Below are 21,876 nucleotides of genomic sequence, written 5' to 3'. Positions count from 1 at the left end.
AATCCCCTTTATTATGTTGAGGAATTTTCCTTCTATTCCTATTTTGCTGAGAGTTTTTATCATGAATGGGTGTTGAACTTTGTCAAATGTTTTTTCTGCATCAATTGATAAGATCATGTGGTTCTTGTCATTTGTTTTATTTATATGGTGGATTACATTGATTATTTTTCTAATATTAAACCAGCCCTGCATACCTGGTATGAATCCCACTTGGTTATGGTGAATTATTTTTTTTTGATATATTGTTGAATTCTATTGGCTAGAATTTTGTTGAGGATTTTTGCATCCGAGTTCATGACGGATATAGGTCTGTCATTTTCTTTTTTTGTGGTATCTTTTTTTTTTCCCCCTGGTTTTTGTATCAGGGATATGCTGGCTTTATAAAATGAGTTTGGGAGTATTCCATCCTTTTCTATGCTGTAGTGGTATTTTCTATGAAAGTTTGGTAGAATTCTCCAGTGAAGCTGTCGTCAGGGCCAGGGCTTTTTTTTTTGTTGGGAGTTTTTAAATTACCTTTTCAATGTCTTCTTTTGTTATGGGTTTATTTAGTTGCTCTACCTCTGTTTGTGTTAGTTTAGGTAGGTAGTGTGTTTCTAGCAATTTGTCCATTTCTTCTAGGTTTTCAAATTGTTAGAGTATGGGTTTTCATAGTAATATGATTCTTTTAATATCAGTTGGGCATGTTTTAATATCACCCATCTCATTCCTTATTCAGGTTATTTGTTTCCTCTCCTGTTTTTCTTTTGTCACTTTGGCGAATGGTTTATTAATTTTGTTGATCTTTTCAAAGAACAAGCTTTTGGACTTGTTAACTCTTTCAATTGTTTTTCTGTTCTCTATTTCATTTAATTCTGCTCTACTTTTTATTATTTGCTTTCTTCTGGTGGCCAAGGGTTTCTTTTGTTGCTCTCTTTCTATTTGTTCAAATTGTAGGGATAATTCTTTGATTTTGGCCCTTTCTTCTTTTTGGATATGTGCCTTTATTGCTGTAAACTGATCTCTGAGCACTGCTTTAACTGTATCCCAAAGATTCTGATAGGAAGTGTTTCCATTGTCATTCAGTTCTATGAATTTCTTTATCCCATCCTTATTTTCTTCTGTAACCCAGTAGGTTTTGAGCAAGGTGTTGTTCAGTTTCCATGTGTTTGATTTCTTTTCCCTGCGTTTTCTGTTATTGATTTCTACTTTTATGGCTTTATGATCAGAGAAGGTGCTTTGTAATATTTCGAGGTTTTGGATTCTGTTAATGCTTGCCTTAGGACTTAATATGTGGTTTATTCTGGAGAATGTTCCATGTATATTGGAAAAGAAAGTATACTTGGCTGCTGTTGGGTGGAGTGTTCTATATATACCTATGAGGTCAAGTTGGTTGATTGTGGCATTTAAATCTTCCATATCTTTATTAAACTTCTTTCTGGATATTCCGTCCTTCACTGAAAGTGGTGTGTTGAAGTCTCCTACTATTATTGTGGCTCTATCTATCTTGCTTTTCAATACTCTTAGAGTTTGTTTTACGTATCTTGAAGCTCTGTCATTGGGTGTGTAAATATTTAATATGGTTATATCTTCTTGGTATATTGACCCTTTAATCGTTATATAGTGTCCTTCCTTATCTTTTGTGCTGGATTTAACTTTAAAGTCTAAGGTGTGTCTCTTGTAGGCAGCATATAGTCGGATCTAGTTTTTTAATCCGTTTTGCCACTCTGTCTCTTTATTGGTGCATTTAGTGCATTTACATTCAGCGTAATTACGGATAGGTATGAGTTTAGTGCTATCATTTTGATGTCTTTTTTTTTTGTGTTGTTGACAGTTCCTTTTTTCCACTTAATTTTTTGTGCCGAGTAGTTTTTCTTTATATATTGTCTTTTATCTTTTTCATTGTTGCAATTTTGTTTTTGCTGAGTCTTTATGTTTTTCTTCTATTTTATTTTGATTTGTAGGATTGTTAGTCTCCTTTGTTGTCACCTTAATATTTAGGTCTATTTTTCTAAGTTTAAACCTAATTTTTATCTCTATATCACCTTGACATCCTTTGCATATGAAAGATCTATGACTACATTTTTTAGTTCCTCGTTACTGTTTCAATGTTGTCATCTTTTACATAATGACATCTCTGTTTCCCTGTTTTTAGCATTTTTTATCTTGATTTATTTTGTGATTTCCCTATCTGAGTTGATATCTGATTGCTCTGTCCTTTGTTCAGGTCTTGGGATGATATCTGATATTATTGATTATCTAATCAAGGAACTCCCTTTAGTATTTCTTGTAATTTTGATTTGGTTTTTGCAAATTCTCTAAACTTCTGTTTATCTGGAAATGTCCTAATTTTGCCTTCATATTTGAGACAATTTTGCTGGATACATGATTCTTGGCTGGCAATTTTTTTCGTTCAAGTCTTTATTTATATCTTCCCATTTCCTTATTGCCTTCGTAGTTTCTGCTGAGTAGTCCAAGCCTATTCTTATTGACTCTCCTTTGTAGGTGACTTTTCGTTTATCCCTAGCCAGTCTTAAAATTCTCTCTTTATCTTTGGTTTTGGCAAGGTTGATTATAATATGCCTTGGTGACTTTTTGGGGGGATCTACCTTGTGTGGGGTTCGACGACCATCTTGGATAGATATTTTCTCATCTTTCACAATATCAGGGAAGTTTTCTGTCAACAAATCTCTGACAATTCTCTCTGTATTTTCTGATCTCCCCCTCTGTTCTGGTACTCCACCAATTGTAGGTTATTTCTCTTGCTATAGCCCCACATGATTCTTAGGGTTTCTTCATTTTTTAAAAATTCTTTTATGTGATTTTTCTTTGAATATATTGGTGCCAAGTGTTTTATCTTCAATCTCACTAATTCTCACTTTCATATCCTTAATTCTGCTCCTTTGACTTTCTGTTGAGTTGTCTAATTCTGAAATTTTATTTTGATCTTCTGAATTTCTGTTTGCTTGCTCTCTACAGATTCTTACAGCCTATTAAATTTGTCATTATGCTCTTGAATAACCTTCTTAATTCCTCAACTGCTTTATCTGTGTGTTTCTTGGCTTTTTCTGCCTTTTGCCTGCTCTCCTTCCTGATCTCTTGTGGAGTTTCGTATATTAATCTTTTGTATTCTACCTCTGGTAATTCCAGGAATATATCTTCATCTGGAAGATTCCTTAATTCTTTGTTTTGGGAGCTTGTCAAAGTGATCATGATCTGCTTCTTTATGTGTATAATATTGACGTTGTCTCTGAGCCATCTATGTTATTGTATCAATTTATTTTATGTTTGCTTACTGTGTCCTAGCTTCATGCTTTGTTTTGTTTTGATATGCCCAAATAGGCTGCTCGAGTGAGCTAGTTTGATTATCGGGGCCTTTGAAGCTCTAATGTCCTGTTACCAGACGGCTAGAGCTGTTACCAGGTATATGAGCCCAGGAGTCCATTCACTTTTCTTGTGTGGGATCAGCTCAGGTGTCCAGGTAGTCTGTCACTAAGTGTGTGGTGCAGGGGTGAATGGCATAGGCACAGGTATCTGTCTGCAGCAGAAGATCATGCTCTGAGGAAGGCAGGGGGCTTACAACTGTCCCCCGAGTGTTTGTGAGGAAAGCGCATCCCTGTTCCCTAGAGCACATACGTGGGTGGGCTCTGCAGCTGGACTGTGGGCACCCAATTCTTTTGGCTGTAAGGCTTGGGAGGCACCACTTATCCCTGGGCCCCTGTCACGGGTGACTAGGTGGCATGGGTGGAGCCACCAGTCCTCAGGCCCCTGATGTGGGTAGGTGAGGACCCTGCTTAATAGGCAGAGTGGTGTCAGACATCAAAAACTTGCCTCTCCACCACATAGCTGAAACAGTTGAAGATCAGGCACATACACCATTGCACTGTGTCAATGAGGGCCTAAGCTGCTGAAATGGGCCCACAGATGTCCATGGAGGGGTAAAAGGCATTCAAAGCCTGTGGACCTTTTGTGCCTGTATCCAGGCAAAGGAGCCACTTCTGTCCTGAGTTCTCAGCTTAGGGGAGGTGACAAATTATTTTTTCCCTATTTGTTAATTTATTCCTTTTCCAAGACCAGGAGAATGGCTCAGGGAATGCAGCAGAACCTATCTCAGGTCCAGGGAAAGCAACAGCCACTGTAGCTGCCTCGGGGGCTGGAATAGAGGGAGGAGGGATCAGATAAATAGGAGAGAGTTCTTTCGAAAGAGGTGCTTTTCGATCTGCACAGTAAATTGGACACAAGTACTTATCTTTTGCCAAGAGTGCTGTTCACTGATTCCTGGAGGCATGAATAGGCTCTGTGCTGCTTGTTCTCTTCTGCTGTGGAAAAGGCATCGTGAACTCCACCACCAGCCCTGTAGCACTCATGCCAGGGGATTGAGCCTGTGGGGCACCAGTTCCTGCTGCATCAGGTCCGGCAATTCCTTGCTGCTTCTGAACTGTCTTGCCCTCCCCCTTCTGCTCAGTCTGATTTCTCTACTTTGCCTTTTAAGTTCAGGGCTCCCAGCTTGTCATGTATATAATCGATTCACTTGTTTTTCGAGTCTTCATTGTAAAAGGGAACACCGGAAACGTGTGACTATTCCTCCATTTTGGCCCCACCGCTCATTAACCTTGTATAATTAATATCTATCATTTTTTCAAATTTTATAAATTTCATTACATTGTCTTCTTTTTACTTGATATGTAGTTCTTTGGTCATTATTAACCAAAAATGTTTGTAGGGGCATTCTTGCCCATGTATCGTGTTGATATTCAAGCTCTTAAAAATTTCCACTTACCTTATTAATCAAATTTATCTGCGGGTAAAATAGAAAAGAAGTAGAAATAACTATGAAAATCATGACTCATGAGCATTTTGATAATTCACAATTGCCACAAATATTAATACTTCCATTAAAAGTCATTCACTATGAACTTCTTCACAGATAAGTAGACTGGCTTACGTGTAATTTCTGGAATGCCATCTGTAATTTCTCCTTTCTCTCCCACTTAAGAAAGGAATCTGAAATAAGGAGAGTAATAATAGTGTTATTATAGGGATAATTTTGAATGAGCTCTAATTTTTAAGGACAATGAATATCATTAGTAAATGTCTGTGTACTTTATCACTAGTGACAACCTTGGACTGTACCTCATCACACTAAGATGGAAGCTGCTGTTTCTAGATATGCTTTTGGGTGAGGGATCTTTAGTCAGTTCTTGCTAATTTTGCTTTCAATTTTCTCTACATATAATTACTTAGTTTGCTTAATTATAGTTATCACTTAGAGGTAGTTATCAGGTGGAGAAGGTTTATTCCCCATTCCTCATGCATCCATGTTGAAGAGCTTCCACTAGCATGACATTCCTGGTCTCTCTCTCACTTACTCCTCCTTGGACAAGTGATTTACCTGATTGTCAAGTTGGAAAGACAGGCATGCCTGTCTCAGCCTCTTCTGTGCTCTTGTGGGGATCGAACAGCGGGCAGCTCTGCTTCTGGGTGTGGAGCACGATTTGACAGTTGCCTGTGACTGAGGAGGTCATTCTGTCTAATTCCACAGTGTCATATCAGAAAATGTTTTGCTTCCCCACACCAATAGTGTGTCGGTAATAAAGCTGGTGTGTTGATCTCTGTCTTTCTGATGCCTGAGATTCTCTCATTGTTTCTGAGCTTGGGTGTGGAGAAAGGAAGGGTGTAATATATCACAGTGGAGTTCCTGGGTGGTGTGAACAGTTAATGCACGCAACTGCTAACTGAAAGGTTGGAGGAGTGCATCCACCCAGAAGTGCCTTGGAAGAAAGTCCTGGTGATAAAAAAAAATCCAAAAAATCAGTCATTGAAAACTCTGTGAAACACAGTTCTACTCTGACACTCATGAGGTCACCGTGAGGCGGAATTGACTTGAGGGCAACTCGTTTTAATATATCACAGTAACTAAAAGGGAAGGGCTTTATAACTAAACCAAGTAAGCTGAATACTAAACTATTGATTGATCAGAAAGCTCAGAATATGAGGAATATTGATTCTGTAAAATTCCTGTCTAGTTAAGTGTTAACTTCCATTTTGAAATTCAATTAGTCGTTGTAAAATATGTATATGTTCACCATTGATATAGTAGTTTTTCTTTTCCTTCTTCCTTTCTCCTCCTTTGGTATTGAACAAGAGACAGACACTTTTTAGCATAATGGCCTTTAGGAGATGTGCAATGGATTATTAATCTGGGCAGTGCACCAAAAGTCTGATTATTTTGCATCTACCATTCCCTAAGAGTGGACACGTCTATCCTCTCTCCCTTTCTCCTCTGCCCCCACCCTCAAGGTGCTGCTAGCCTTAGAAAGAAGTCTAGTGTTATTCAGCAGGAAATACAACATAAGTGAAAGAACACTTGACTAATGTACCTGTCTTAGGCTGGGTTCTCTAGAGAAGCAAAATCAGCAAAGTGTATGAATATATATATATATATATACCAAAAAACCAAAGCCAGTGCTGTCGAGTCGATTCTGACTCATAGCAACCCTATATATATATACATATAGAGAGAGAAAGAGAGAGATTTATGTCAAGGAAATGGCTCATGCAGTTGTAGAGGCTGTAACATCCCATGTCCATGGGTCAGAAAAGAGGCTTTTCCTGATTCTTGTAGCCATGGGGGCTGGCGAGTCCAAGGTTGGCAGGCTGGAAAGCCAGGCTGTTGTTCACAGGCTGTGAAGATTGATGAATTGCAAGATTGGCAGGCAAGACTGCAAGTAAGCTGCTAGCTCAAGTCCCAAACTGAAGGTCAGATGAACAGGAGCTAGCTGCAGGATCCAGAACAAGCGAGAGTCCCCAAGCTCTCCCTGAACGTTCCTCGACACTTGACGCAGGCCACATCCCCAAGGAGACTCCCCTGCAACTGATTGGCTACGCACAGCAGATCATGTATCACATCTCAACAGGGAACTGATCACAATATTATATGATTGCTGAAACACTGAGAATCATGGCCCAGCCAAGTTGACACACAATCTTAACCATCACAGTACCCGAGATCCCAAGCTGTTCGAGTGTAGACTGGAGTTCAAAGTCAAAAACTGTTTCATGTATTTTTCCAGGCTCTTGTTTTGTTCTTGATCACACTGTCTATTGGGACATGAACTGTTAAGTACCATTTCTTCCATGATAGGAGTACTGGGGTTGCAACTGCTTTTCTTTCATTGATGATTGATGATCTTGTGATGAATCAAGATTATCATTGAGACTATCAGTGGCTGTTGGCATAATAATATAACTGTAGGATGGGTGACATTAATTCAAAGCAGGAAACATGCACTGATATATGTGAGTGTACTCTGGGAAAACTTTTACAGCCACTGTATTAGTTTCCCTCTATCTTGGAAGAAGTACAACCAGAATGTTCCTTATAAGCAAGGATGGTGGGACTGAGTCGTACGTACTTTGGACATGTTATCCAGAGGGATCAGTCCCTGGAGAAAGACATCATGCTTGTTAAAGAAGAGGGCCAGCGAAAAAGATGGAAGACCCTCAACACAGTGGCTGCAGCAACGGGCTCAAGTATAGCATAACGTAGTGTAGCATAGCATAGCAAGGCATTGTGAGGATGGTGCAGGACTGGGCAGTGTTCTGTTCTGTTATACATGGGGTCACTATGAGTCAGAACTGATGCAACAGCACCTAACAACAACCATGTATTAGTCTCCTATTGCTACTGTAACAAATTACCACAAATGTAGTGGTTTAAAACATAAATTTATTATCGTATAGTTCTGGGTGTTAGAAGTCTGAATAGGCCTTTACCGTCTAAAATCAAGGTGTCTGCAGAACTGCATTCCTTTTGGAGGCACTAAAGGAGAATCTATTTCTTTGACTTTTCCAGCAAATGTAGGAGGCTTCCCAGATTCCTTGGCTCTTGGGCCACTTTCATCTTCAAAGCCAGCAATGGTTGATCGAGTCTTTCTCATGCTGTGTCACTCTGACACCCACTCTTTTGCCTCCCTTTTGCACCTTTGAAGGATCATTGTGATTACATTGGCCCACCTAGATAATCCAGGATCATCTCCCCATTGTAAAATTCTTACTTTAATCATATCTTCAAAGTCTGTTTTGTCCTGTGAGGTAACTTATTCACACGTTCCAGGTATTAGGACATGAACATCTTTGGGGCCAATTTTTCTACCTACCACAGCCACCATGAACAGAATGGGATTGTCAGGGAAGATCTGAGTCACCAATAGTATAGAAGATGGAGGTGAATATGTACTGTCCTTAGAAAATGACCAGAAATATATTTTTAAAGTGCTCCCTTGTAATTTGATTCTTTTGCCTAAAAATGAAGAATTGTCTTGGGTGTTTGCTTTCCATACTGTTTCTCTATGTTATAGCTACAGAATTATGGTTAATAAAATATATTCTACCTTTGGAAGTTTGGAAGATGACAGTAGAAGAGAAATATTTCTTTTCTCCTTCTCTCCTCAAATTCCTTTCTCTGTCTCTTCTCTTCTGCTTATTCTCTCTGTCTCTTGCACAAGGATTTATTGAATGCCAACTATGTACCAAACACTGCACTAGTTACATTGAGGGGGTACAGAGATGAACAAGATATAATTTTTGCTCACAAGGAACTCAGAGTTTATTAAGGTAGACAGACATGAAAATAATTGATTATGGTGAACTGGGAGATAAAAGATATGATAGGGCATATGTAAGGCGTTAGCTAGAAGAGAGAGTGGTACCTTAGATCAATCTGCCTGCCAGGTTTTTAATTGGTTTTGTAGTTGAATTTTGAAGAACACCGAAGTGATGAGTGTAGTAGAGGCGTGGGGTATGTGAATAAAGTATTTTCAGGGAAAGCAATGTTTTTCATTTGCTTTGTTTAGTTTTTGTATGAAGATGGAAAATCTGTGGTCTTGTGGAGGCAGTGTGGAGCCCGAGCTTGATAGCCCTTTCTTGTTTGCTGGTACTCAGGTGTGCGAGTATGTGTCATCTCTAGAGCAAAACAAAGGCAGCATGTTTGTCAGGGGAGAATCCAGGTTTCAGTTAAGGTAGTGGCTCTCAACCTTGGATGCACACTAAAATTACCTGTTGTTGTTATTGTTAAGTGCTGTAGAGTTGCTTCTGACTCCTAGCGACCTTATAGGAGAGAGTAGCACTGCTCTCTAGGGTTTCCAAGTAGCGGCTGGTGGATTCAAACTGCTGACATTTTGACTAGCAGCTGAACTCTTTACTACTATGCCGCAATGAAAATAAAAACAGAAACAAAACCCAGGCCAGGGTTAGACCCCACTAATTGACTCAAACTGTGTAGTGATGAGGCACAAGCTTCCCCCTCCCCACCCTATAAGTTTCCCTAAACAAAAAAAACCAAACCCATTGCCATCTAGTCAATTCTAACTCACAGTAACCCTATAAGACAGAGTAGAACTGCCTCATAGGGTTTCCAAGGCTGTAATCTTTACAGAAGCAGACTGCCACATCTTTCTCCCACAGAGTGGCTAATGGATTTGAACCACTGACCTTTTGGTGGTTCTTTATGCACTATGCCACCAGGGCTTCTTGTAAGTTCCCCAGGTGCTTTCAATGTGAAACCACGGTTTAGAATCACTGGTTGAGCTCAGAAGACAGAGCAAAACATATGAAGGTGTAGAGGAATTTAAACATTGGAATGGGAGTTGTAAGGGAACAGGGTGAAGAAGGAGAAGAGAAAAAGGGGAATTAGAAGAAGAATAACATGACCAAAGATGAACAGATGAGAGGACTGAGGACTGGAAGAGTGGTCCCTGAGGGTGGAATGTATCTCCCATCACTCAACTCCAGATTCAGGGACACGAAAAGACACAGACCTTGATGTGAACCTGTTTCTGTGTGTTGTAAATTGAGGTCAACTTTGCTGAAAAGTTCTTTCAGTGCTTTGCACAAGAACAGATCTTGGGTGGAACCTGGATGGAACCAGGTTGGTGCTGTCTTTGCTGTGGAGTTTTGCACTTAGGAGACCAGCTTAGCTTTACTTGTCTTATATTTTCATGTTTGAAGGGAAAACAAACAAACAAACAAACTTGCCATGTTGCTTTTTCCTGATTTGTTCGCAATATTCTGGCTAAGGTCATTGCTCTTCGACTATTCTATATCCTTACATTGTCCTCCCAAGGCTAACACTTCTAATGTCAATGGTGCAGAGCTCTCTTGTACCCATTCCAGCATCACCTGTACCTGCCTGGGCTAATTGGAAATCTGGGTCGTTGTTCTCTGGTGACTGGAGAGAGAGAGTAATTAGATTAGCTGTGTGCAGAGTAAGAATGTAATAAAGGAATTAACCTTGAAAGTAAGTAGAATATTGTCAATCCCTGGTGAGGTTTCTGATGAGTCTGATACTCTTTAGCAGAAAATACATCAGGACAACAGAGAGAAGAAAAATTTTAATTTTGTTTTGAGTTCTGGTTCATATGTATAGTAAAAGATGCATATTTAAAACCTTGACACCATATAAACCTAGAAATATGTAAAAGGAAAACCTGCGAAAACCTGAGTAAAGCAGATCAAATGATACCAGTGGATTTTGTTTAAAATTAACTAAAAAGCAATTAAAAGTCCCACTGAACCCATAATTTGTCATCGTAAAATGGATTTTTCTCTTGCTATAATAAAAAATTGAGAATGTTCACATAGATGAAATTTAAAGTTTTTAGGAAAAATAGAACTGATTATTCCTCTTTGATCTATCATATCACCACTGAATTGTCTATTTCTATACTAGCATTGTTTCTGCTTTGCTTAAAAAATATTTGCTCTTGGAGATTGACCAATATGGACTACATCAGTGGACTCTTTTGCCTCTGGCATCTGGTTGGATTTACCTAGTGGGACTTTCCTTATCTAGATCAGAGGGAAAGATAAAAGAGAGGTCGGGGTATTTGTTCTCCCAGTTCTCTTCTCATGGGTCAGTCATCTCAGGCTGGTTGTATCCCCAAGCTGGGTAGCATAGCTCCTGTCTAGGTGGCCCTCTCTACATCACTGCACCCCTCTTCCTGCCCCTTCAGGCCCAAGTATGGTAACAGTCCCCAACAGTCTTTGCCCTAGCTACTCTATATGCCTACATCTTGGGATTAAAAATAATTCCTTTATTAAACTCTCTTCAAGTGACCCAATTTGAGTGTGAGTTTCCATACTGAGACCCTGACTGTACATTATGATGATAATTATGCTACTTTAAACATTTAACAAGTATTAACTCAGTACTTAGCGAGTGATTCTCTGCACTGAGTTACATGCTCTGAAAGGCACACAGACATGGTTCCTGTCCTCCAGCAGTTTAATATCTGATAGATCATAAATACATGAAAAATTATGTGCAAATGAAACTGGACCAATGGGTCCATGCCCAGCGTGCAAGAAGCCAAACTCTCAGGCACTGTTTTGAGAGGAGGAAAGAGTTTATCTTGAAAGCTGGCAAGCAAGAACTCAGAGGTATCGACCTCATGTTGAGTTTCCTGATTTGAGGACCAAACCAAAAAACCCACTGCCGTCGAGTTGATTCCAACTCATAGTGACCCCATAGGACAGAGTAAAACTGCACCATAGAGTTTTCAAGGAGTGCCTGGCGGATTCGAGCGGCCGACCTCTTGGTTAGCAGCCGTAGCACTTAACCACTACACCACCGGGGTTTCCTGATTTGCGGAAGCATTTATATTTTATAGATTTGGGGAGTTATACATATTCATATATGGGTGGAATAAGGCAGTGGGCAGAATCAGGAAGTTTTACCTGTTTATGCTTTCTATTGATTATTCATTATGTGGCAGGGCTAAGACTTGGCATGGAAGCAGCCGATGGACTCTTGGCTTTTAAAATGGGCTCAGCTACTGCAGATGACATGTGTCTGGTGATTTTGGTTCTTTGACATGAGTCTTTTCATTCCTTGACACGAGTTTTCTTGTGTTATTGAGAATGTGTGCCGGCCCGGGGTCGTCTGTCGGTCATCTTTGTCTATTCTGCGTATGTCAGACCATTCTGAGCTGGTTAGATCTGGTCCTTGGGGGAGCTCTTCAGACAGTCTGAAAAACAACTTAGAGGAAGTGAGTAATGTGGTGGGGAGGTGACTGGGAGTAGCCTGATAACTGGTGGAGTACTAATTAAGTAGGTGTCTCCAGCCTCTAGGATCCCCTAACAAGAATGCAAAACAAAAAAAAGTCACAGGAAAATACATGATTGACAAATGAATGGAAGAAAATTCAGAAGAGATAATGATCAATTTAAGGAGACTTTGTGGTAAGGTGGTTAAGTGCTCAGCTGCTAACGGAAAAGGTTGGTGGTTCGCACCCACCAGCTGCTCTGTGGGAGAAAGAGGTGGCAGTCTTTACGACTGCAGCCTTGGAAACCCTATGGGGCAGTTCTACTCTGTCCTGTAGGATTGCTATGAGTTGGAATCTTCTCAACAGCAATGATCAGTCTAAGCCAGTGTACTCATGGAGGAGTTGGGGTTTTATCTAACCTTGAAAGATGGATTATATTAAATAATGATAGTTAATACTTATTGGGAGTCCATGGGTGGTGCAAATGATTAACATATGTGGCTGCTAACCGAAAGGCTGGGAGTTTGAGTCCAACCAGAGGTGTCTCAGAAGAAAGGCCTGGAAAATTTCTGGAAAATCAGCCATTGAAAATCTATGAAGTACAGTTCTACTCTGACATGGGTGGGCTGACCATGAGTTGGAGTTGACTCGATAGCAGTTTTTTTTTTTTTAATATTTATTGAGCTTCTTCTTATTCTTACACACTGCATTGTACATACTACCTCTTTTAATATTCACAACGATCCTGTGAAGTTAGACGTATTGTTATTCCCACTTTGCAGTTAAGAAAGTCGAAAGCCTAGAAAAGCCCAAGAGCACATATCGGGGGAGTTGTGGAGATAAGTGGAGACCTGTTAGACAACCAGTCTGGTGCTCTTAACCATTATACTACCCTGCTTCTCATTAGTGGGCCAAGAGTGGATGACATTCTAGGAGGAGGAAAAGAATGATAAACAACATGGAGGCATGAAATCACAAGCTATATTCAGGAACTGGAAACCCTGGTGGTGTAGTGGTTAAGTGTTATGGCTGCTAACCAAAAAGTCGGCAGTTTGAATCCACCAGGTACTCCTTGGAAACTCTATGGGGCAGTTCTACTCTGTCCTATAAGGTAGCTGTGAGTTGCAATCAACTGTACGGCAAGAGGTTTGGTTTTCAGTCCTGGTATTCAAGAACTAGGAGAAAACTGTTCTGCTAGAGTGTAGGACTTATGTCTGGGAGTACCGAGAGACATGGTTGGAAAGGTATGTTGGGCTTAATTTGTAAAAAAAATTTTTTTTTTTTGAGTATCTTAAATTGCAATTTGTAGATGTTTAATCATCTTACTAAAAAAAGCAATGTGGACTTTAAGTTCTGGTTCCAAAGCCCTACCCAGTAGATGGCCTTTTACCGGGATTGGCTTGTGGGCTGCCCAGTCTGCACTTTACTGGGATTGGTTGGGGTGGCTGTACCCACTAGTTGACCTTTACCAGGGTTGGCTGGTGGGCACCACCCAGTTTAAACTTTACTGGAATTGGCTGAGAGGCCCCAGCCCGTATTTGACCTTACACAGATTGGCTGGGGGAACCACTTGGTGGCTGATAAAAACCCTAGAACATTGAGGCTCAGATGGAGCCTACTGATCTAGAGCCAGGAGGGGAGTGAGTCTCTAGAGCATGGGGGCCCTGCACTATGATCCTCTGAGACTTGTGGAGGCAGTGGCTGAAACAATGCCAGGAGAAGCAGAGACAACAAGTAGACTCAGATGGTGGCAGCAGCATGTAAAGACGAAACCTGGGCCAGTGCTGAGACTAGTGACCAGTAACTGAGCCAGCCAAGTGGCATCACTGAGTTTCCTGTTTGAAAGTTTCCTGCTGGGTGAGTATGAGCATTGGTTTTGGGGAAGGATAAGCAGGTCCCCTTTGAGTTGTAAGAGAGTCTCCTTTTCGACTTTGAGGTCCTGTGCTAGAACCCTTCCTGAACTTTCCGTTTGCATATCTTCATTTCTGTTTATATCTTTCTCTGTTATTAAAATTGTTATTGCAGTTATATTGTTTTCATGAGTTCTCTGTGACAGTTATAATGAATTGTAAAACCCAATAGAGAAACAGTCCCATGAGGAAAGCTGCTGGAGTCAGAAATGATGGAGATGCTGGGGAACAGGTACACTTGATCGCTGCTTCATAGGAACCAGCTTGGTGATGAGTCTTATAGCCAGGGTTGTCCTTGCATAGTCTAAAGAGATATAATTCTTCTATAGGTATTGAAGAACCACTGAGAATTGGAGCATGTAAGTGACCTGCTCAAAGTGATGTCTTGGGATAATTAATATGGTGCTGAGTGCAGGATGGGTTATAAGAAGAGACAAGGACAGGGAGCCCAGCAATGCCATTGCTAAGTGTGGCCCAAGAGTGGGACAATAGCAGCCTGAACTGGGATAGTGCGAATAAAAAAACCAAACTAAACCCGATGCTGTCAAGTCAATTCTGACTTATAGTGACCCTACAGGACAGAGTAGAACTGCCCCATAGAGTTTCCAAGGAGCACCTGGTGGATTCAAACTTCTGACCTTTTAGTTAATAGGCATAGCTCTTCACCACTACACCACCAGGGTTTCTGAGTGGGTATAGGAAGAAGGAATAATCTTTGAAGGAAGAATTGGTAAGATTCAATGATTGCTCTACAGCATGAGGCAAAGATATTATGCTAACATTTATTTAGCACTGACTATGTGCTAAAAAAAAAATTTTTTTTTTTTTTTTTTTATGTGCTGAGGCACTGTTCTAAGTACTTTCCAGGTGTTACTTTAGGTAGTTCTTGGAACAATCCGATAATATAGGTACTATCATTATCAGCATCTCCTTTTTTACAGGTGAAGAAACTAAGGCACAGAGAGTTAAATAAATTGTCTCAAATCACGCAGCTGTTTAGTAGCAGAGCCAAGATTCAAACACGCTAGGACCCATGCTCCTTACTCTTGGAAATACTGCTTCTCTCATAATCCCTTATGTGTAGGAACCTACTGTTTACAAAATGCTTTGACCTCTGCTTCTCATTTGATCTTCACAAGAGTCCAGGGAAATAGGTAGGATGGTAGTACTTCCTACCTTACAACTGTTAATCTGACTCTTGCCAACAAGTAAGTGACAGAACTGATAACTGAACCCAGATCTTCTAACTTCATCACATCACTTGGGCCACTACCTCATGCTCAGGATAACAAGGCAAAAAAATAAGGGGGGCAGGGAGGGGAACCCATTAACCAAAATAGTATGGTTAGCATAAACAGAAGGTACAATTTTAGGATTTAGGATGAAGAATCTGATTTTAGGCAACCTTACAAAGATACTTTTCTCACTTTATACTTAACAGAATCCAAAAGGCTGTAGTATATACGAAGGATAAATCATTTCTTTATTCAACAAGGGAGAAGAATCTGACAGCCATCACAAATCTTTGCATTCTAGACAGGTCAGAGAGAAACCACATCTTTACCTAGAGGAAAAGGGTGATTGGTTCTAAATTGGGAAAAAAGGATTAAAAGAAAGGAGCCAGCACTCCGAGAATTCTAATAAGATTTCCAAACCATATCTCTTCCTCTATAGTCCAGCAATGCCCCTCTAAAAGCTGGCTTATATGGAAAGAAGCCAGAAAGACAAATATCTTAAACATCACAAAATTACAAGCTAATAAGCATAATACAATTATGTCCATTGAAAAACAGCTAAACTAGAAACCAGGGGCTGCCAAGTATTTTTCTTTAAGTGCATAAAACTGTTCCCCACTCTAAGTGATATGGTAAAGGCTTACCTTGGTTACACTCAATGAAAAAAGAAACTGTTCGGTGTTCTTGAATTTAATAAAATCCAAATACTAAATACAGTGTCTCTCCAGGGCCCAATAAGAGAATACAACTCTCTCAGGAGCTCATTCTGAAGGCATTCACCAAGGCCAGTTTCCAGCGTTGTAACAGCTGAGTTTTATTTAGAACTAGCCTCCAGTGCAGTGCAGCCTTTCTAATCTCTTCTGAGCAAGGCTGTGCCACTACACACCTCCTAGAGGAATGATTAGTGAGGCGGGCTTGTTTTGGAATGTGCTGGAGGCACATCCATTCTATAGTCCCCTGAAATCATAATGTGTGATTAACATTTGGAAAGTGTTTCCTACTTTTCAGAGTATTAGGATAGTGATAGCAATGCTGTACCTTGTAGTAGGACTTGTTAAAACAAAAACACTAGTTGCCAGAGAGTTGGCGCTGACTCAGTGCGACCCCGTGTATGTCAAAGTAGAACTGCTCTATAGGGATTTCAATGACTGATCTTTCGGAAGAAGTCACCAGACCTTTCTTCTGAGGTGCCTCTGAGTGGACTCAAACCTCCAACCTTCTGGTTAGCAGCCAAGCGCATTAAACATTTGCGCCACCCAGGTACTTCTTAGGCCTGGTTAAGTTCTATGATAAGGTACTATCTTCCTCTCTCTTGTGTAAGAATGAATTGTTTTCCCACAAGGAGGTTTAGAGACCTGCTTGCTTGAGTTTGTCTAGGATCCACAGAATACTGTAACCAAGTGTCATGGTTGAATCGTGTCTACCAAAAATGTGTGTCAATTTGTCTAGGCTATGATTCCCAGTACTGCGTGACTGTCCTCCATTTTGCAATCATATGTAATTATCCTATATTTTGTGATATGTTGTAAATCGTAACCTCTATGTGTTAATGCCCCGTGGATTTGTCAGTTTATCATACTGTGGTGGCTTGCATGTTGCTGTGATACTGGAAGCTATGCTCTGGTATTTCAAATGCCTGCAAGATCACCAAAGGTGGACAGGTTTCAGCAGAGCTTCCAGACTAAGACAGACTAGGAAGAAGGACCTGGCAGGCTACTTCTGAAAAATTTGCCTTAAGTTTTCACCTTATGAATAGCAGTGGAACATTGCCTGATATGGTGCAGGAAGATGAGCCCCTCAAGTCAGAAGGCACTCAAAATATGACTGGGGAAGAGGTGCCTCCTCGAAGTACCAAAACCCAAACCCGTTGCCATCGAGCCGATTGTCACTCATAGTGACCCTACAGGACAGAGCAGAACTGCCCCATAGAGTTTCCAAGGAGCACCTGGTGGATTTGAACTGCTGACATTTTGGTTAGCAGCTGTAGCACTTAACCACTATGCAACCAGGGTTGACCTTAATGACATGGAAGGAGTCAAGCTTTTGGGATCTTCATTTGCTGATATAGCATGATTCAAAATGAGAAGAAACAGCTGTAAACATCCATTAATAATTTGAACGTGGAATGTATGAATTATGAATCTAGGACAATTGGATGTCATCAGAAATGAAATGGAATGCATAAAGATCTATATCCTAGGCATTAGTGAGCTGAAATGGACTGATATTGGCCATTTTGAATCAGACAGTCATATATATGGTCTACTATGCCAGGAATGACAAATTGAAGAGGAAAGACATCACATTCACTGTCAAAAAGAACATTTCAAGGTCTATCCTGAAATATAGTGCTGTCAGTGATAGGATATTATCCACACACCTAAAAGGAAGACCAGTTAATACAACTATTGTTCAAATTTATGCACCAAACCACTAATGCCAACGATGAGGAAATCGAATATTTTTACCAACTTCTGCACTCTGAAATTGATCAAACATGCAATCAAGATGCATTGATAATTACTGGTGATTCGAATGCAAAAACTGGAAACAAAGAAGGATCGGTAGTTGGAAAATATAGCCTTGGCGATAGAAACGACAGCGGAGATTGCATGACAGAATTTTGTAAGACCAATGACTTATTCATTGCAAATACTTTTTTTCAATGACATAAAAGGCAACTGTACACATGGACCTCACAGGATGGAATACACAGGAATCAAATTGACTATATCTGTGAAAAGAGCTGATAGAGAAGCTCAATATCATCAGTCAAAACAAGGCCAGGGGCCAACTGCAGAAAGACCATCAGTTGTTCATAAACAAGTTTAAGTTGAAGCTGAAGAAAATTGAAACAAGTCCATGAGAATCAAAATACCACCTTGAGTATATCCCACCTGAATTTAGAGACTATCTCAAGAATAGATTTGATGCATTGAACGCTAATGACCAAAAACCAGATGAGTTGTGGGATGACACCAAGGACATCATATGTGACGAAAGAAAAAAGTCACTAAAAAGACAGGAAAGAAAAGAAAGATCAAAATGAATGTCAGAAGAGACTCTGAAACTTGCTCTTGAATGTAGATCTAAAGCGAATGGAAACAATGAGGAAGTAATAGAGCTGAACGGAAGATTTCAAAGGGCAGCTCTAGGAGACAAAGTATTATAAAACCAAACCAAACCCAGTGCTGTCATGTTGATTCTGACTCATAGCGACCCTATAGGACAGAGTAGAACTGCCCCATAGAGTTTCCAAGGAGCGCCTGGTGGATTCAAATTGCCGACCCTTAGGTTAGCAGCTATGGCACTTAGCCACTACACCACCAGGGTTTCCACAAAGTATTATAATGAAATGTAAAAGGACTTGGAGTTAGAAAACCAAAAGGGAAAAACATGTTCTTTCTCAAGTTGAAAGACCTGAAGAAAAAATTCAAACCTTGAATTGCAATTTTAAAGGATTCTATGAGCAAAATATTGAATGATGCAGGGCATCAAAAGAAGATAGAATACCCAGAGTCACTGTATCAAAAAGAATTGGTCAACATTCAACCATTTCAGGAGGTAGCCTATGTTCAAGAACCAAAGGAAGAAGTCGAAGTTGCCCTGAAGGTATTGGTAAAAAACAAGTCTCCAGGAGTTAACAGAATACTAACTGACATGTTTCAACAAAGGGATGCAGAACTGTAGGTGGTCACTTGTCTATGCCAAGAAATTTGGAAGACAGCTACCTGGCCAACCAACTGGAAAGACCCATATTTTGCCCATTCCAAGGAAAGGTGATCCAACAGAATGTGGAAATTATTGAATCATGTCAATATCACATGCAAGTAAAATTTTGCTGAAGGTTATTCAAAAAAGATTGCAGTAATACATCGACAGGGAACTGCCAGAAATTCAAGCCAGATTTGGAAGAGGAGGTGGAAACAGGGATATCATTGCTGATGTCAGATGGATCTTGGCTGAAAGCAGAGAATACTGGAAAAATGTTTACCTATGTTTTATTGACTACCAAAGGCATTCAATCGTGTGGATCATAACAAATTATGGATAACATTGCAAAGAATGGGAATTCCAGAACACTTAATTGTGCTCGTGCAGAATCCATACATAGACCAAGAAGCAGCTGTTCGACAGAACAAGGGGTTACTGCATGGTTTAAAAATCAGTAAAGGTATGCATCACAGTTGTGTACTTTCACTGTACTTATTCAATCTGTAGGCTGACCAAATAATCTGAGAAGCTAAAAGAGGGCAGGATCAGGATTGGTGGAAGACTCATTAACAACCTGTTATATGCAGACAACACAACCTTGCTTGCTGTAAGTGAAGAGGACTTGAAGCACTTACTGATGAAGATCAAAGACCACAGCCTTCAGTATGTATTGCACCTCAACATAAAGAAAACAAAAATCCTCACAACTGGACCTGTAAGCAACCTTGTGATAAATGGAGAAAATGTTGAAGTTGTCAGAGATTTTATTTTACTTGGATCCACAATCAATGCCCAGGGAAGCAGCAGCCAAGAAATCAGACAACAATTACATTGGGCAAGTCTGCTTCAAAAGACTTCTTTAAAGTGCTGAAAAGCAAAGATGTCACTTTGAGGTATGCCTGATCCAAGCTGTGACATTTTTAATCACCTCATATGCATGCAAAAGCTGGACTATGAATAAGGAAAACCAAAGAAAAATTGATGTCTTTGAATTATGGTGTTGGCTAAGCATATTGAATATACAAAGGACTACCAGAAGAACGAGTAAGTCTCTCTTGGAAGCAAGGATGGCAAGACTTCATCTCACTGACTTTGGACATATTAGTAGGAGGAACTGGTCCCTGGAGTTGGACACCATGCCTGGTAAAGTAGAGGGTCAGGGAAAAAGACAGGATGGATTGACACAGGGGCTACAACAATGGGCTGAAATATAGCAACAATTGTGAGGATGGTACACGACCAGGCAGTGTTTCATTCTGTTGTACGTAGAGTCGCTATGAGTCAGAATTGACTCAACAGCACCGAACGACAACAGCAACAATGAGGCAGGTTTGGTGTGGGGTGTATCTTGAGTCACAGCCTCACAAGACTATGTGGCTCAAGTCACACCCTTACTTAAATCACATCCTTACCTAAATCCCACCCTTATTCAAGTCACACCCTTGCTTGAGCCACACCTTTTATCTTGTGAGAGTGTGTGAGAGTTCCAAAATTGAGGCATCTGACTCATATCAGAATGATTGGCCCCGGTCTGAGCCCTGAGACCATCTTAAAAGACCATCTTAGCATTTGGTTATTTCCTCTGCCACCGTCAAATCCTTAGACAGACTTACGTACATAACAAAGGATTTCCTCTGCAAAGATCAAATCTTTAGACAGACTTAAGTACATGACAGAATAAACATTTTTCTCTGTGGTTAAACTAAAGCTATAGAAGGAGCATTCCTAAGGGAGGGTCTTGTCACAAGACCTTTATCAGAAATCCCCTCAGCAGCCCTCGGGAAATGTTTTAAGATAATTACCTTGTGACCACCCTGTACAACCCCCCTTAGTCACATATCTAACTCAATCCAAATAGCCCACATACATGTTTCAAACCAATCACCGTAAAGCCCCTGCTTTGCGTTGTTCTACCTCCTGCTTTCCTGATCTTGTAACTTCCAATCAGAATGTTGTACCTTTAGTTCTTGATTTTATCCCATAAATATGCCTCTGTAACTCCCAACTTTGGAGTGTTTGATTTTGTTTTGTGAGTTCAGACGTATCCCTGATTCAAACTGTTTTGAACCTTCAATAAATCTCTTTGCTTTTATTTTCACAGAGAACAAGTCCTTACTGCTGACAAGTGATAAAAAGGGAAGTGAGCAGAGAGGGGAGGGACTTTGCTACCACCAAGGAAGAAGAGCCGGGAGCAAAGTGCATTCTTTGGACCCGGGGTCCCTGCCCTGAGAACCTCCTAGACCTAGGGGAAGACTGATGCCAAGACACTTGGAGATCCCCAAGGAACCCTGGGCCCACAGACATTGAAAGGAGATAAGGACCTTCTTTCAGAGCTGACAGAGAAAGCCTTCTCCTAGAGCTGGCGCCCTAAATTTGAACTTCTAGCCTCCAAAACTGAGAGAATAAATTTCTGTTTGTTAAAACCATCCACTTATGGTATTTCTGTTATAGCAGCACTAGATAACTAAGACACCAAGGGTCTCTGGCCAATGGAACAGCTTAGAAATGCTCATTATTTCCCAGTTGTACTGATGATGCACGTTATGATATAATAGAAGACTGAAATAATACTATGGTTTTCTGAATGGTGCTTCCAACAGGTAATGTCTTGACTTCATGGCATTTTATGTTCCCTGTAGAGTCAAAAATATGCTTAATAAGACATATTTTGCTCTTAAGATAATCTTGTTTATTTAAAGTCAACTGACTGTAAATGCTAATCACACCTACAAAATACTTTCACAGCAATATCTGGACTGCTGTTTGACCAAACAATTGGGTGCCATAGCCTAGCCAAGTTGAAACATAAAATTAACTCTCACAAATCAGAACTTTGACCTATCAAGTTGTTATTGCATGCCACTGGGTCAATTCCAGCTCATAGCGACCCTATAGGGCAGAACAGAACTGCCCCATAGGGTTTCCTAGGCTGTAGTCTTTACAAGAGCAGATTGTCACATCTTCTTTTCCCATGGAGTTGCTGGTGGGTTTGAATCG

The 21,876-nt window shown here is 40.3% G+C and overlaps 1 long non-coding RNA gene across 1 annotated transcript in view; it reads left to right on the top strand.

The window, feature by feature from the left end:
• The window catches only part of LOC126065406 (uncharacterized), a 162,694-nt gene extending 141,233 nt beyond the window's left edge, over positions 1–21,461 (top strand). Inside the window, exon 3 of the long non-coding RNA XR_007514852.1 lies at positions 20,981–21,461. This is a non-coding gene — a long non-coding RNA (uncharacterized LOC126065406). The remainder of the gene's footprint in view (positions 1–20,980) is intronic.
• The last annotated feature ends 415 nt before the right edge of the window (positions 21,462–21,876 follow it).

The sequence above is a fragment of the Elephas maximus genome, chromosome 2, assembly GCF_024166365.1.
Source record: "Elephas maximus indicus isolate mEleMax1 chromosome 2, mEleMax1 primary haplotype, whole genome shotgun sequence".
NCBI classification, from domain to species: domain Eukaryota; kingdom Metazoa; phylum Chordata; class Mammalia; order Proboscidea; family Elephantidae; genus Elephas; species Elephas maximus.
The sequence above is the reverse complement of the archived record's forward strand: the minus strand, read 5'-3'. Positions and strand labels throughout refer to the sequence as shown.